A 19533-nucleotide genomic window follows, 5' to 3' on the forward strand; every position below is an offset into this window, starting at 1 on the left:
CCGTTTGGCTTGCTGATTCCCTGGATCGTAACTTGATTTCTTGTCTTTCACCGTTTTCGCTCTAGAATCTTCGTTTTAGCTCCGTTTCTCTCGATTCTTTTTGCATCATCTTCGTAATTACTTTATCTATAAATTTAACCAAAAAAGCGATTATTCTGCCAACAAAGTTTTGAACTTTATACTTTTGGGACTCAATATTGGGGGTAAAAACATGACTTTTTAGCCGATATCAATGCCTAAACCTCGAAGGTTATCCTTAGTGAAGCACTAAGCTTTGTTAGAGGGTTAAGTTCTAATCTCAACCCTCGTTATTAGTTAGGAAATTGTATAACAACGTCCCGTATTGATTGAACACAGTTACATACAGATAGGATCCGTTAGGTTAAGTTGACAACATATTAAATAAACTAACAACCTTAACATCATGCTACTGAGATCATATTATTCTAAACATTATAGAGCATTACAGTGCTAAACTGATAGTAAAGCATATAAGAACCTACCAGACACCTACAACATACAGTATGACAAATATTAAGGCGACAATCAAACAAGAACATGGAATAGGAATGGGTTATACAGTTGAGGCACTACGTAAATCATAACGGGTCTTACGAGGTCTCGTTGGAATAGTTATCGGGTATACTAGGTCATTCATGTCTCAATTCCAAAGTTCTGTGTCCTGAAAACACATTAGATGCCTCTCATGAACACCGGCCATAACTACCCAGACTTGTTTTAATATATCCCAAAAGAGAAATGACACACTGATAAAATAAAAGCTCCGTTTACTGGAAATCTGTTAAATCCTAGAAGAAGGTTAGATGTCTATAGAGAATTCATTAGGCACTCTATTCCTCAGACTTCGTTCTCAACATTTCAATCAAGCTGTTAAAAGAGCTGCGTTCTCAAGTTCGTTCTCTTCACAAACTGTTAAAAGAATGTGGGGATGATATTTTTTATCAAGTATCGGGATGCAGAAATTGATTTCAAATTCAATTTAGAGTCATTCGTCAGTTTTCTCCCTCACTTCAGTAATAAGGAAGTTTCTCCAATTCATATAAACCGCTATGTCGCCGCAATGATCTCTGAATTAGAATTTTGGACTGAAAGCAAGAAACCTAACCCAATTTTGAAATATGGAAATCGAAATTTCTTCTACTTTGATCCAGCCTCATTTCTCATCAAAAGATTAATTGAAGTTTTTCCGAATTCCACCGAGGGAAAAATATATCAGAATTTCTTCGCAAAAAGAAAGGAAATATATTCTGAACTCGTACAAATTCTCACTATGTCAAAATTTTCATTTACAACTCAGCAAAGAAAGATCATTCGGGAAATATTCGCAAATTTTAAATTTGCTATCGGTGATCCTGACTGCGCGGAAGATCTTTTATTTCAAGACACAATGTCAAAACTTCTTTTTGAACTTAATTATCGAGATACTGGACCAAGGGATGGAATTTCGAACATTAAAAAAGTTAGAAGCGCTTTGGTTAAACTTATGGACGATATCGGAGATTTACAAAAGTGTGAGCGCAAAATGTTAAGTGATTTTGAAATATTTTCAGTACACTCCGCTGATTTACTCTGGATGGTCAAAAAAGCTTTAAACTTGTCTTTCTTTCCACGTCATTTCTGGAACTTAGTTGTGGAACCTGTGTAATTTGTATTTTTAATAAAATAAAATATTTTAATTTTACTCCGTCCATTTGTCTTTCTCTTTTAAATTTTAGTTTATTTAATAAAATAACCGGATTAAAATCTGAAGCAAAATTTTATTTATCTTTTATTAACCTAGTTAAAATTTTAAAATTTTAAAAAGTAAAAATTCGCGAGTCGGGTCGGAAAATAAGCCCGTGAGCCGCACGGGCCCATCTTTTTCTACTTCTTTTCTCTCCTCCTTCCCTTTTCTCCTTCCCTTTTCTCTTTTTTCTTCTTCTCCTTCTATGACTCACGGCCGACGCACCCACCATCACCACACCAAGCTCAAAACTTGACCATTTTTGACAAATCAAAGCTCAAATCCGACTCTCTCATGCCTCCTAAACACGTTTCCATCATCAATTTGGTGTAAAATGTACTCTTTCACGGTTAAAATTTGAGTTTTTACTCATAGTCAAATTTTTGACTTTTGAGAAAAATTGTGTTTTATGCCCAATTTTGGATTCCTTTATGATTGGTTAGATAATGTGATTGTTATGTGTCAGTTTTTAAGTTCTATTGAAGCAATTTGGATAGTTTTTAGCTCTCAATTCGTTAGTTGAGGTTTTAGGCTAGGAATTGGTGAAATTTTTTGGAAACTTGGTGTTTTGCTAGCTCAATTAGGCTTAGTGATTCATTTATGATGCTCAGAAACTAATTTGGGAACAATTTAGGGTTGTTTACTTGAAAATTGATATTTTGGTGAAACTACACTTAATTAGGATTAGGGTTCTTCCTATAGTTAAAACGTTTTTAAAACTTAGGATTGCCTTAAAACTAGCCTAAATGAAGATATCATCGACTTGCTAGTAAAAATTTGATCTAGTCTTTGACTTTCCTTATTTTGTACGTTTTTAACAAAATGATTATTTTTCGATAAAAAGGTCTTAATCCTTGACTTAAGAATGTTATAGCTAAAATTTGATGATTAAAAATATTCAAGGTAATCAAAAATGATCATTAGAATCATTGTATGCTTAAAAATCATCTTATTTTAATCAAAATTTCTTATTACGACTAACTCGCTATAATTGTTATTTTTTATCATTATTTATTGCAATCACGGGTACGCTTTGAATAAGTTTGTAGTGAGATTAGATATTGTTTGCGGTAATTTTGGCTATAATTGACTATAACAGGAATTTGGAAAATGCCATTTTTAAAGCCCTCATTTCGAATTTTTTTCGAAAAATATATGCATTTTTAAATTCTAAGTGTTATTTTAAGTCTTATTATTTTGGAACATAACCTACGTTACGTGACATTTGCAGATGGCTAATTATTTATCGGCACAATACGAGTTACCCCACTACCTCCTCGAAAAAGTTGATCCAGCTGATAATGAACCGTTTATGAGGAATTGGATTAATCGACAAAAAGGGGCCAACAAATATATCAACTGGGCAATAATGGATCAGTGTGGATGGGCCGATGAGCTTAAAAGAATTTTTGAATTTTACAGCACACACGAAAACCAACAGCGCCTGGCAAAGGCTGTTTGAGATTAATGAAAAGGTGTATGAAGAGCCATACGCAGAATTCATGGCAACTTGGAGATTCGAGTCGAATGTTGACCAAGAGGATTACAACGACCACGAATGCATCCATTTCCTCCATCAGAATCAGATGTATCACCTAACCCTTGCACAGTTCGCAAAGCATCTAGAACTGTACAAAACTTCGCACCTTAACCGTTCTATATTCAAGCGAGGGTACACCACCCTAAACAACATAGATCATAAAGATTTCTGGCACGAATACACCTCCAATAATGAACCATGGAGGTTGAGTAAAAAGGCCTCAAAATTCACTAATCCCGTACACCGCATTCTTCACCACCTCATCACCAAAACCCTTCACCCGAAAAGCCAACATGGTGGTGTCGTTACCATTAATGATATGTGCTTAATGCATGCCATGATCCACAACCAAAATATGCAAGTCGCACACCTTCTAGCCCAAGCATTCACCAATGAAAGAAATGCCGCAAGAATAGTTGTGCCAGTTTTGGGGACCGTTGTCACCAAGCTCCTTCGCAGGATGCGTGTTTTGGGGAGTATTGAGAGATTTGGGTATGGGATCGGAGCCGAGTTGGAAGAGATAGAGTATAGGCTACTGAACACTTGGGAGTACATTCGTATTGAGGGTGAACAGTTAATAGTTGCAGCTAATCTGGCAATACCTGACTCAGAGGACCGGACAGTACCTAGGGTAAGAGTTACCGGGTTTAGGCCTGATACGAGGACGAAAGATGGTCAGAGACGGCGAGGTTCTTAGGAACTACGGGATGAGGATGATCCCACCAGACTGGGATGGCCCACTGACACCAGCCGATACTCATCAGTAGGGGACGGGGATAGACCGCGCTTTTCGTCGTACCACTATCACATGGGAGATCTGCATGGGCATGAGAGTTGGTTTGTCCAGCACGCTATCTTTCAGAACCTGGATCATTTCACACATCATGCAGGTAGACATCTTAATGTCCCGCCATATCCTCATGAGTATCCAGTGATGTATGTAGTGACCCGGAAAATTTTGACTAATTTTAAATCAAACTCTCGATACGATTTCATATTTTCTACACGATAAGCAAAGTCTGTAATGTTGAGTCTCAAAAGTTTGAACTGTTTTCATATATGCAATTACCCTGCGACTATTTTCGACGATTCACGAACAATTATTTGTATATATATATATATATATATATATATATATATATATATATATATATATATATATATATATATATATATATATATATATATATATATATATATATATATATATATATATATATATATATATATATAAATGTAAGGATATATTATAATTGAAAATAATAAAATATAATTAAATATGTAAAATAAAATACCAAATAATTATGTTGTAATTTAAAATGAGTCTACATATAAATAGATATAAATTTTATGTATAATTATTATTAAATGTATATTGTATTTTATATATATATATATATATATATATATATATATATATATATATATATATATATATATATATAATGTATATATGTTATATATTATTAGTAAACATTACATAAATAATAAATTGTAACATTAATATATTAAAAGTAATTATAAGTTAAAATATAGTGGTATTATTATTATTATCGTTATTATTAATATTAATGTCAATATTAAAATTATTTATATTATCATTCTTATAATTATAATGTTGAACCAAAATAGGGATTTTAAATATAAACATTATTTAGTGGTGATTTAAATATTATTGTTATTATTATTTCTATTATTATTATTATTAGTATATTTTTTTATATAGTTTAAATATTATTAACTGTATTTTTTTTAACATATTTATATGAAATATATACCAAACGCGTATGATATGATTAGGATTGATAACAGATACAATAATTCAAACAAAAACAAAACATTTTATAGCTAAGGAGATAGAATTATGTTAAATATCCCTTTCCAACTTTATGGACTTTGTTTATGTAGTTTGTTAGAGGTCGATGTCATTTGTCAAATACAAATAATGGTGATCGAATTTTGTTACTGCATCTTTCCCTTAATCACATTACATATCACCTTTCTGTTTTTCTATCTTTTATTAAAAACACCACTTCCAACCCGTTAAACTGTAACCCATTTGATCACTATCATCGCCTACATGCTACTTCAAAAACTTATGTTTTCTGTTTTACTGTTTCTGCAGCCCACACCGAGCCACCATCGAACACACTACCACTCGCCACCTTGAACCTTTTAATCATCCACCACTATAACCAACGAAAACCACCTCAAGAATCCAACATGAACTCACTTGTTTTAGCTACGATCGTTTGAATTGATCTTGAGGAACAAACACCTAACACCAAACCATATAACCATTAACAAACACACCCACCTTACGCCACCATAAACCATCGATAACCAACCCAACTGTTATATATTCGAACACCGCCTGCTATTCGAGTTCTTGTTCTTGTTTACCCCGTTGCTGTGCACCATCTGTTTCTACTCCTGTTTCAGATCGAACACCCTCAAGCCACGTCCAAGCCATCACCAATAAACCATATTGTTTTCATACGACGGCCATACTTGATTATGTCTGTTTACAGCTACCATTGTCACTATAAAACGCTATAAAAATCATCAATATTACTGCAGTTGTATAACCGTCTTTCTTCTACTGCAGCTGCGTTAATTTTTTTTCTCTTCCTTTTTCGCTGTCATTCACGAAGGAAAGTATTTGGGTTGATTGATAATTGCCTTTACAATTAAAAAGAAGAGGGGAAGGGGTCAATGATGGAGACGTGTTCATAAACCCACTTCTACTTTTCTGTTTCTGTTAACTGTCGAACAACCCACAACAATAAACCCTTTTAATTTGCTGCGTAAAAACAACTCGGGTCCATTAAGTTGTTTTGGATTGGGCTATACTTGGGACACTTGTTACAACTTGGGCTTTTGATATACTTGGGCCGACCCAATTCGAGTTCCTGCTGGGATGCTACGAGGGATACCAACATTGATGAAGAAGAGATAAACAGAAGCGGGTTAATAGAATTTAGATGGGTTTATATGCAGAAAAATAAAAATGGACGAGCGATTTGTGTGTTGGTTGTGGGAAGGAGAGGTCTCGTGTTCGAGTCTCTAATGGTGCATTTTATTTTATTTTTAGCCTTTCTCATATAAGGTAGTTCCATCTTTGTTATTATTATTATTATTATTATTATTATTATTATTATTATTATTATTATTATTATTATTATTATTATTATTATTATTAATATTATATTATTATTATTATTATTAAACTAACACTAAATATTAAAGTTATGATTATTATTATTAACATTTGTATTAATAGAAATAGCAAGATTATTATTTTTAGTGAAGTCATTAGTTTTATAGTTATTATTATTAGTATTCATTAACATTTTTATTAAAAATTATCATTTTTATTAAAGTTATCCTTTTTATCATTTATATTTAAAGTATCATTTTTAACTCTATGATCATTATTATTATTTTTACCATTACTAATATTATTTAGGTATTATTATAATTTTAATAAACAAACGATATATATATATATATATATATATATATATATATATATATATATATATATATATATATATATAGGGGCAGGATCAATGGGGAAGTAACCAATCGGGAGGAAGCGGGGGGAAGCAAAAAAAAAATTTCATTTTTTTTGAAACTTTTTTTTCCGGCATCAAGATCACACGAAAATATGAACATTTAGAAGAGACACTTCGTGATGAATGTTATTATTTAGGCACGAAAACGATCGACAAAAATAACATTCAAGATAATATTGTTCGTGAAGAATATGAACGTTTTTTTCATGTTTTGTGAAGTAAAATTTAGCCCGATTTAGAGTTTAGGGTTTAGGGTTTGGGGTTTAGGATTTAGGGTTTGGTGTTTTGGGTTTATTCCATAAACCCAAAACACCAAACCCTAAACCCTAAACCCTAAACCCTAAACTCTAAACCGTTCGTGTTAAAAACTCAATCTAAATCCTAAATCTAAACCCTAAATCTAAACCCTAAACCCTAAATTTCTAAACCCTAATATCTAAACCCTATAAACCCTAATATCTAAACCCAATAGCTAAAACCTCAAAATACGCTCGAAAAACACGATAATTGTTATATATTACTTCTTCGAGCGTTTTCCCGCCAAAATAAAAACATTTATCACAAAGTGTCTCTACTAAATGTTCATATTTTCATCTCATCTATAATGTTTGTGAACAAAGTTTTTTCAAAAAACGAAAAAAAAAAGTTTTTGCTTCCCCTCTTCCCCCCGAATTGTTACTTTCCTCTTGATCCTACCACTATATATATATATATATATATATATATATATATATATATATATATATATATATATATATATATATATACACACAAAAATATTTAATACATATAACATAACAAAATTAATATTTTATTTATTTTAAATATATAAAATGAATATATGAAACATATAGGTTATTAATATAAAAATGATATAACTAATAAATTTATATATATATAAATTGTTCGAATTACAATTATATATATATATATATATATATATATATATATATATATATATATATATATATATATGATATAGGTTCGTGAATCCGAGGCCAACCCTACAATTGTTCAATGTCGTATTATGTATTTTCTACTACAAAATACAATAGGTGAGTTTCATTTGATTCCCTTTTACTCTTTACATTTTTGGGACTGAGAATACATGCGCTATTTTTACAACTGCTTTATTAAATACTTTTGAATTATATTTTGAACTGCGAATACATGAAATGCTTTTATAAATGTTTGACGAGATAGACACAAGCAAAACATTCCTCGAATGAATTATTATGCAGACAGAAGTTCTGCGGATTAATATTGAATTATGTGGACATGATAATTGCCACCATTGAATTATGTGGACATGATAATTGCCACCATTGAATTATGTGGACATGATAATTGCCACCAGTTGATGTGAATGTTATATATCGAGAGAATGATTTTATACACAGGTTATGTGTATGTTATTTTTGTGCACAAGATAAGTGTACAGTTACTATGATTTATGAAAAATGGATTTCGTACACGAGAAATGTGTACTGTATTTAAAGGATATCGCATGTACATTACAGGTGGGTATAGGATTCGGGCCCATTTGTACCATGCAGCATTTAAATCTTGTGGTCTATCAAAATGAAGAATTTTATTGTTTTATGATAAACCTATGAACTCACCAACCTTTTGGTTGACATATTTTTAGGTTCTAATAAAAGCATAACCATAGAAAAACTCGAGAAAAGAACTCCTGGCAGTCAAAAAGAAGGATGCTCGATCTTGAAATTCCCGACAAAAAGCTGAAAGGATCATCAGAAATTCAATCTTTCAAACTCCTATCAAACCTTACACATCCCAAAAAACTTCCAAACCACCATCTCTTCACGATTCAAGCTGAGTCCATAACCGAAAGTTCTCTCAAATAAGTGATGGAGATTTGAGTCTTGATCAAGCCTATGACGAAGAATGTAAGCATGACTGGCTATGAGCTATTTCATTTCTTAGAACTATAGGACACCCAAAACACTTTAGTGAATTGAGTGACCCGAGTGAGATAGCCTCAGTTATGTAACCTCCTCTCATGCTTGCAGAAAAAGGTTTGGGAATAACAAAAAAGGAATAAAACCAAGTTTTCGCTCCTCCATCTTGCGGAACAAAAACCACTTGATCACTACGAATAAAAGTCTTAGGTGTTTAAAGTTTGAAAGTTTGCTTGAGGACAAGCAAAGTCTAAGTGTGGGATATTTGATATCGGCTAAAAAGTCATGTTTTTACCCCGATATTGAGTCCCAAAAGCATAAAGTTCAAAACTTTGTTGGTATAATAATCGCTTTTTCGATTAGATTTGTAGGTAAAGTAATTACGAAGACGATGCAAAAAGAATCAAGAAAATCGGAGCTAAAACGAAGATTCTAGAGCGAAAACGGTGAAAGATATGAAATCAAATTACTATCCAGGGAACTAGGCAAGCCAAATGGCCTGCCAAACGGCCTGCCTGGCTCACAAATGGCCTTTCAAACGGCCCACTCAAACGGCCCTTGCAAACGGCTTGCCTTGGCAAATGGCCCCTGCAAAATGCCTGCCATCCTTTTGCAGGCAAAAATCCAAGTCTATTTAAAGGCTTTTTGTCATCCAATTTCAACACACCTCTCTTCACTCTCTCACTACAATACATTTTCTCTCACTAGAGCTTTCAAGGCCTTCTCACCTCTGAGCGAGAAATTAAGTACCCGGAGGCGAACGCCGAAGATTGTAATAGGAGCGGTCTAGAGGATGTCAGCACTTGTAATGGTCTGGATCTCGTCTGTAAACGGTGAATGCTTTCCTTGATTTATTAAAGTTATCTTGTTATCTTAAATTGCTTTCATCTTGCATGCCTATCTATCCGTTACAAATGTTTATTATATGTTGAATATCTTATCTGAAACTTATGCTATCGTTATGCTGAAACCTTGACGGTTTAGAAGTTTAATTTACGGATCACCCTTTTTCTCTTATTCACGTGGCTATAACCTAGTATTAGGACTTGATCAACCCTAGAATACGGGTAAGTAGTTATGTGTGCTTAACATCACAATAAGGATAAAGTACCTACGTATGAATAGTCATTTATTCATCAGAGAAGAGCTGCCCATTTAGGTTGTGATTAGAGTAGACAATATAGAGTTCAGTGAACACTGGTCTGCTTAGAAGCATGATTCGTGTTAGAAGCAACGTTCTTGAGATGTTGTAAGATGATCCTGGGTTGAATAAGTGATCGCAAAGGAGAGACCTCTAATTCAATTAGCAGTACCTTAGAATATCTAAGATTGCACATATGTTAATGTTAAGGCATAGCTTAGTATTAAGTGGTGAAATATTACTTTAGTTAGACCAACTAGGATTAAGAAAAGCTGAGACTTTCCTTTAGGGATATACCACTTTGTTCATGTACCTAGGATTCTATCCATAAGGTCGTTTAAACCCTCTGGGTTAACGTTGGGAGTAGGGATATCCGTCTTAGCCAGAATCTTCAAGGCCTAAACTCTTAGTGACAAATCGATTAGGTTTAAAGCCCAATTGATTGAGGTTTAGTGTTTATTCTAGAAAGTTAAACTCTTGTGATAATTCCCCATCAGAATCCTATTCTTCATATCTATCTATCTTTATCCTTATAGTTATATTAATATATATTCGTAGTTAATCTTAACCTATCACCACTTGTCACTAGGGTTAACTATATAGGCACTTTTGTCCCACATTATTGAGCAAATATACAAAAATACGAACCTGAATTATATTTACCACTTACTCGTTAAAAGGAAGACAAGTAGGTGAGTTATAGATAGGAAACCCCAGATAAATATAAATAATAAAACCATTACGCTCTTTTGATAGTCAAATCTGACGTGTTGCGACCTAACGACACCGCACAAATAAAACCGTCTGTTTTGGCCATATCATTGGCTTACATTCGTTTTGGATATAAGGTGAGTGGAATAATTATGTGTTTACGTATATAATGTATTTATTTGTGTAGCGTGAAATGTGAAGTGTCGATGTGCTAAGACACCACGTTTCACGTGACGAGTGAAGTGTCGAAGTGTTAAGACACCACTCCTAAAAGTATGACGAGTGAAGTGTCGAAATGTTAAGACACCACTCCAGAACGTATGATGGGTGATGTGTCAAAGAGTTAAGACACCACCCTGGGGGTTAGTGATATGTAGTGTTAAGTACGCTAACGGATGTTGTGAACACCGATGGTCTTTTGCGAGCACCATTCTCTTGTACGATTGGTTAACCATGGTTATGTGTTATAGTGTAGCATATATATTGTTTGGAGCATATGCTATTGTTTGTGCTAGCTTGTGGTATTGGGGATTAGCATTATACTTTGCTATGGTATGCTAATTAAATTGTTAGCGTGTATGCGGTAAATGTGTAAGTGACTGCAAGTAAGTAGTTTATATATGTATGTGTATAATTATTGCATTCACTAACCGTTTTGCTTACCCTCTCGTTGTTTACCTTTTTAGGCTCCGGTGTGGACAAAGGCAAGGGTATCTGTTTGGACTAGCGAGCTCCCTATCTGATTGTGCTAGAGGATTTCTTTTGAAGTTCGACCTAGGTTTGGGTAGTTTAACCCCAAACACCATGCTCGGGTTTTGTTTGGTATTTAAACTTGTTGGTCGAAACTTGTATTTTTGATCGTAAATGGGCGAATGAAGCTCGGTAGTCAAATACTTAAATTGTGGTCTTTAACACGTGTAAACTTTATGTAGTCATGTGACGGGAGGTCTTTTGAGTTAATGCTTATGTCAAAAATCGCAACTTGGGGTTTAGGTAACAAAAACAAATTCAGCTTCAGTTCACGTGTTAAGCCGCGCCGCGGCCCAGAGGGGCGCTCCGCGGGCTAAAAGGAAAAATTGAGGTCGAGGGTTTTGATAGTTCCTGACTATCTGAACTAATGTTAGGCCGCGCCACTGCTAGATTACCCGCGTCGTGGGTTAAGCCTGGCAGTTGTGGGCTGCCTAAAAAAATAAAAGTTTTGCGTTGATTATCGGGTTGGGTCGTTACAAGGATGTTGGGTATCTTTTGCAGGTATTACATGAAATAAAGAGTCCAAAGATTTGAGTTCAAAACTGATTCAAACGGCTATAAGATGGATATATGTTTTAGATTGGACCGCGTACGATTGACCCACGGTCGACTGTGGGCTCAGCCGCTGTAACAGCTAGATTTTTTCTCTCTCCCTATAAATAGCAAGACTTGGAGATCTTTGAAGATTTGACCCTCTTGCATGCTTCAACTCAAAATTCATCAGAGAATCACAAGATCATAATTCAGATATATTTTCGTGATTAGCAAGAGAAGTTCTATGATCTCATAAATTGTAGAAGGGTTGTAAACTTACTACCAAATTACTATCTTCGTGAGTTTACTTAGTGTTGTATAATCCTTTAAGTTGTCTTAGGAGTTTCATCACTAGAAATGGTGAGTCTTGTACTTTGTAACTAGAAGCATAAGCTAGCTTAGTTATCTTCTTCCTTAAAGGGAACTAGGAAGTTGATTAGTTCCATTGGGAATTAATACTTGTCCAAGGTGAAAACAAGTTGATCTAAGTTAGAGGTAATCTTTTGACGGGATAGAAGGATTAGGTTCGTGGCATTTTGATACGATTTGTGATTGTTTGTGAGCGGTTTGTGGTATTTGGTCATTTCGGGACAAAAGTGGTCCAAAAGATCATATCCGTGCATCGGATTCAATACTTTGACATAAGGAATGGATCAAGTGAAGTTTGGGGTCAAAAAGCCAAGTTTCAACTAAGAACGGCGTTCCAAATGACCAGGACACCGTTCCGCAGCTAGAAAATGGGAAATCGAAGTCAGAAAATTTTCAGACTTTCTGGGCACTTTCAGGAATGGTTCCATATTATGGAACGTCGTTCCACCTTCTAGAACGTCGTTTCAGGCCTGTTTTCAGCCAGAAACTCAGCTCGACTATAAAAACGATTTTAGGGGTTTGTTATTGAAAGAGCTACACCCTTAGGCCGTTTTGGAGCCCTAAAAGAGTTCCAATCATGATTCCATCAAGATGAAGGCCAACTTCAAGCTCCCAACTCTAAATCCATGAAGATTGAAGCTCCATCTCCATCATCCATTCTCTATTCTAGTGTTTCTTCTCCATTTTGGTAGTAGCTTTTCTCCATTTTAGTTGTAATGTTTAATACTTCTTATTTCTTTGATTTTGTTCTTGTTTATGCAATGATTATAGCTTAGATTACTTGTGTTCACTTGATTTGTAAACTTGATGCTTAGATTTTGCCCTAATCTATGAATTGAGTGTTTGAATGGGTTGATGATTATTGTGCTTGGTTGATCCATTACTTTGTTGTAAACTTTATTTTGATTATATAAGTTTCCTAGCTTTTCTTAGGGATTTGATTAGTGAAGCAATTTGTACTTCAACACCATTGGTGATCTAGACAAACAAATTGGGGATTTCAATAGATTGGGTTCTTGGTTTGGTTTGGTTTGGTTTTCAATGGGCTTTTATTGAACATGGTAGTGTTTGATTATCTTAAGAGATTTTATTAATTAAAGGATTTTAATCCAAAATCGAGTCTCAATGATCTCTCTCAGAACATAGTTTGATCTTTTGAAATGAGTCTACGGAGTGAATGAGTTTGATTTTATTGAGGTTTTATGGAAATTTACGAATGAAAATGAAACTATATGTTTGAACATTGTTGTGTAATGAATGAATTGGGTAAACCATGGCAAAAGGTGGAATAGTCAATTGGATACATTTTTATCTTATTTGTTAATCTCTTTTAGTTTAAGTTTAGCTTAATCAACACTTTATCAAAAACCCCTCAACCAACTTAGGATAATTACTAGTGTTTTGAGATTCATATAAATTGCTCCCTGTAGAACAAACCTTGCTTGAATACTTGCTAGTTGCTATAATAATCGGATTATTATTGCACGGGCGTTTGTGTTAATTAGTTAAGTTATTTGATCATTGTTTTTATATTATTATAAGTTGAACACGAAAAATCACCCATCAACTTTTTAAGTTTTTTTTAATTGTTTTAAACACATGATTGGGTAAAGTTATGGCAATCATAGTTTTGATTTTTGGGTCAAGTCCAACACAAAGCTTGTTTTCATCCTGTCATCTAGATTGAGGAAGAATGACCTCTCTAGCTTCAATAGATGGAGAGTCTGCAGTTGCATGTCTAGCATCAATAGCGTCCATGGGAACATAAGGGTCATTGTTTGCAATGTCAGACATGAGTGGGTCAATTGACTCAAGGTGAAACATAAATCTATCTCTCCAAGTTTCATATTCATCTTCATCAAACTTGGGTGGTCTACTTTCAGAACCATTTTCGAGATAGGTTGAGTTGTTGTAAGAGAATATTAGAGAATTAAGTCCAAGATATCAAACTATCAAGAATGAAGCTATGATAGCACTTATTGGTCCCGAATTAAAACCATGAAGTTTGTATAAGGGGTGAATACAATTCTTTTTGTTAATTAAGGTTATTTATCAGTTTTAGCATATAATTAACAATCAATTATATCATAGTCATAACTAATTTTCAACATTATTCTTTTATTTAAATAATCTCAAAGAATCACGGTTATACTTTGGCGGAACAGATAACCAGTTGATACAGATTACACCTAGATAGCTTGGAACGAATTATGCTTATGCAAGGATTAGACTCTATCGATTCAATACCCACATCACTGATTAATACAATAGTGGTTTCAACTATTTATAGAAGTCCTAATAACAGTGTAATAGATCTATTATCCCCTAGTACAAAGGATGTTTGTACTCAGCCGAAAACTATGTCAGGATGCACATGACTGCCTTTCCTCTTCGGTATCTATTTGCAAAAACACCCCAAAAGTGTTTGGACATCCTATTTGAATAAATAAATGGAATGTTGGGTTCCCTAGGCATTGACAAAGTATTAACCATGAATTGCGCATGGTTTAAACTTTTGCATTCCTTTGTTGTCTTGTAAGGTCACTTTTCAGCCACTGACGCATGTCCTTTTTTGTTCAACTTCGTCTTTGATGTCAGTTGAATAGCATCCTGGATGTAGACACCACGGGAAACGATTATGTTTATAATGGAGCATAAATTGTCTAAGTGTTTTGTGATGCTCCAGTCTGTGCTGGTTCTTCTCATGATGGTTCTTCATAAGATCTTCTTGCTTGTTCAGCATACATCATATGTTGGTCGTGAAGAACCCTTCTGTATTGAGTTGGTCGTTGAGGTAGCACACTTACCTAGACTCAGCATACAATGATGTTCCCAGACTTAGAATTATTAAAGTAAACCTATGCTGGCCATACATAACAATTAGTGTTTATAATCATGTTTTGTCATAATTAAATCCTTAATTATGTAGGGGACTCAACAGAATCAATAAATTTCGATAATGTGCAGATGTTGGAAGCCCCATTCTCGGACTCGGAAATATGGAAAGCAATAAAAGATTGTGACGCAACTCGAGCTTCGGGCCCGGATGATTTTAACCTAAGCTTTTATAAAAAGTTTTTTTTCTTATAAAAGATGATTTGAAGCCGGCAATAGATGATTTTTGGTCCAAAGGGTCGATATCAAAGGGCTGTAATGCAAGTTTTTTGTCCTTAATTCCGAAAAAGAGTGATCCAATGAGTCTCAACGATTATAGACCGATTAGCCTTATCGGGAGTTATTACAAGATTGTTTCCAAGATGTTATCAGGACCTTCAAAAGGTAATAGATAAAGTGATCGGAAGAGAGCAGCGTGCGTTCATTAAAGGAAGATTTATTGTAGATGGAATTCTAGTGGCGAATGAAATGTTAGACGAGATAAAAAGGCAAAAGAAAAAGTGTTTTATCTTCAAAGCAGATTTTGAAAAAACGTTTGATAGCATCAATTGAGAATTCTTATTCAAAGTTATGGAAAGGATGGGTTTCGGGGTAAATTGGAGGAGTTGGATTCAGCATGCTTAACATCGGCATTGGTCTCGGTTCTAGTAAATGGTTCACCCACTAAAGAATTCTCGTTGCATAGAGGTGTAAGACGAGGTGTTCCACTATCCCCATATCTCTTCATCATAATAGTGGCAGAGGGTTTAAATGTTTTTAGTAAATAAGCATTACAAACTAACATTGTAAATGGAATAGAGGTTGGGAAAGATAGAATCATTGTCTCACACTTACAATATGCGGAAGATACCATCCTTTTTGGAGTTTGGTATAGAAGAAATGTCCAAAATGTCCTTAATGTCCTAATGTGTTTTGAAATTTTCTCGGGTTTAAAGGTGCATGTAGCTAAAAGTTATCTTTATGGTGTTGGAGTTTAAAAACCTCGTGGATAATATGCCAAGTTTTTATGGATGTCAAGTCGGTAGCCTCCCTTTTTCTTACCTTGGCCTAATGATAGGTAAAAAATGAATAGGAATCGGGATTGGGAACCACACATTTATAAGTTCCATTCAAGATTAGCGGATTGGAAAGCGAAATCGATGTCATTTAGTGGTCGTCTCGCTCTTATCAAATCGGTACTTAGTAGTCTTCCATTGTACGCATTCTCCTTATTCCTTGCTCCATTGTGTGTCATTAACAAGCTCGAAGGTATGCGACGTAAATATTTTTGGGGCGGGTGGGGAGATACCTCAAAAATTTCATGGGTAAAATGGGATTCTATTCTATTACCATACGAGGGTGGGGGGTAAACATCGGGTCTGTAAATGCCAAAAAATTGGCACTATTAGAATAATGGTAGTGGCGGTTCTACAATGAAAAGAATGCTTTTTGGTTCATGATTATAACAAGTATCCAGGCAGGACGGGGGTTTGGGTCTTCAAAACTCTAACCACAATTTGGGAATGGGGACTTGGATATACATATATATATGCAAAACCGTTTCATAATCAATGATTTAGATATACCTTTCACTAACTCGTTTGTAAAGATGGTATGTAAAGGCGATGATATAATGTTCTGGTGGATAGAGGGTTAAATAACGAGGTACTCAGTGTCAAGTAGCTAGATTGTTCAAACTCGAAATAAAGAGGTGTTGTTGAAGGAAAGGGTGATAACAAAAATGGATCAAGTTCAACAATATGCTGGAACTGGACGCATCCCCAAACTGGAAGAACTCTCACAGAATTGATCAACCTCAATAGTCTGCTCAGCAACATTGTTTTCATGGATGGGGAATTGGACAAGTGGGCATGGAGTTTACAATCGAATGGCTCTTTCGCTACATATGCTTTAACCAAAATCATAGACTCTAAGTTGCTGCAAACTTTGGATATGCCAAAGGAAACAGTTCGACTCCATACTATTCCACAAAAAAATAGGCATATTTGTTTGACGGGTTAACAAAGAAGGATTCCGGTTAGAGTCGAGCTTGACAAAAGAGGTGTAGATCTAGATTCGGTACGTTGTCCGGTTTGTACCGATGATCTTGAAACAGTTGATCGCATATTCATACATTGCTCTTTTGCAAAGGAAGTATGGTCTCGTGTATTTAGATGTTGGAATATCAATCGACCGACCAATGTACTTGAATCTTGACGATATGTTAAGTGGGAATCTCGGCAATCCACAATCCACTCAATCATTTAAATTGTGGCAAGTTTTTGAATAGGCGGAATCGAAACCTCACTCTATTTCAAAGGAAAAAAAGGTAATGGTCCGATGATACTAAACGAAGTTCAAATTAAAACCTTTGAATGAGTATCGAGAAGATCGAGGAAAGCTTCAATGGAATGGAGCCAATGGATTTTAAATCCACGTGTCTACGATGATCATGGGTAAACACAATTAAAATTAGTCGATGGTTGCTCCTGTTTAAATTCACATGTTGTAGTGCTAGTTCTTATCAGATTGTAACTATAAACTCATATATTCTGTATCTTCATAAGCATGCCCTCCACATGCTTGATATTTTGTTCTTGCAATTCTAGTAATGAAATGAAGTTTGTTGCTTTTTCAATAAAATGGAGGACCGAAAAAGATTAATAAAACACCGAGTAAGATTGACAAACCTTAACAAAAAGTTAATCTAACCAACACTAATTTGTCAAATTAACCCTTTATTCATAAGCACAAATTGGTACTGTATTAAATAAAACTCCGTAATACTTGGTTTACACACAATCAAATAGTACCGCATATGTTTCTTGAATTTACATTAATTAACAACTTCATGAGGTTAGCTATTGGGTGTTTAGAAGTAGTGTTTACCCTTTCACATTTATCAAATGTTTTCTTATTTAATTAATTAAAAACTCAATATTTATCTTTGATTTAAGATCTAGTCCGTATTAATTTTAAATTAGATATAAAGACAGTCGATGCAAAAGACAACCTAATAGGGATATGTTATTTAATTGTATGTAATGATCATAAGAATTATGGTCGGTCTAAGTCGTTGTCGTTTCAAATTTGGTTACAAGAAAAAGACAAGATTGCCCCTTGAAAGATATCAAAAGATGTGAGATAATGAAGGGTAGAAATGTCAATTCAAAAAGGGGGGAAATTATTAGACGTTGCTTATGGGAGGTTGCCTAATACAAACAAAAGAGATTTAAAAGCATGATCATATTAAACAAAGCGTCAATAACCATAACCATAATAATGTGATAAAAACAAAGTTGGATTTTAGTTGCTTTCTTTTGGGTTTATTTGAACTTTAAAACAACATTAAAACCCTTTTTAATGCCCATTTTCACATTAAAGCGAAAAAGGAAAAGGACGGTTCTTTTGATATGTATAAATACCAAAAATAATGAACCATACGTTCGTACTTATGCATTGTACCTATTCTACACTCTTTGAGTTTATCATGTAATTGGTGATTATACCCGTTTTATAACAACGATATCAATGATTCAATATATCAAGATATTTGTAAAAATTAAGATTGAAAATGATAAAACATGCTTTCATTTTCGGGATCTTCTTGTATAATGAGTACAAAATTAGACTAAAATGGGTCGGATCTTCTAATCCAATGCCTTTGTGTGATTTAGAACATAAATGTAAAAATCTTACATTTAGATATGACTATACTAATTAGAGGGTAAGTCGTTATAGTGACATTTGAAGCTTTTGTTCACAAATAATAACAAGATCCGGATCGGCCGCGCGTTGCAGCGGGATCTTTCGGCTTACATATTCATATTTAACATAGCGTTGTGTATTTATAAAATTAAAAACGCGTTGTTACTGGTATTACCTAATGGACTCCGCGTTTTAACGTCAGAAAATCGCATAAAAGGGGAAAAGAACCATCGATATAATGTGGTTATTTTAGGTTGTTTATTATACGTGTACACATATGTATAAAAAATATCCCAAACTATTTAGCATTTTTTTAAAACAGTCCGTTTTGCGCATAGCTAGTTGCGTTGTGTTCATAAAATTATTTCGAGTTAAATGTTGAAGTTGGAAAAATTTAACTCACGGCGAACAGGAAGATACGGCCGGTTGGAAATATGGGTCGAGTTTGTTTTAAAAAATTTTAATAAAATAATATATTTACACTTTTTACCCCTGAAAACTCTGCACTAGTTTGGGGGGTTGTTTTGAAAATTTGTTGGTTGATGTCGTGTTACTCCTATTGAAACGACGAGATTTCACGCTTCAAATAGTATGTATATTATATATATATATATATATATATTATATATATATATATATATATATATATATATATATATATA

Source organism: Rutidosis leptorrhynchoides, chromosome 3 (genome assembly GCF_046630445.1).
Source record: "Rutidosis leptorrhynchoides isolate AG116_Rl617_1_P2 chromosome 3, CSIRO_AGI_Rlap_v1, whole genome shotgun sequence".
Classification (NCBI taxonomy): Eukaryota; Viridiplantae; Streptophyta; class Magnoliopsida; order Asterales; family Asteraceae; genus Rutidosis; species Rutidosis leptorrhynchoides.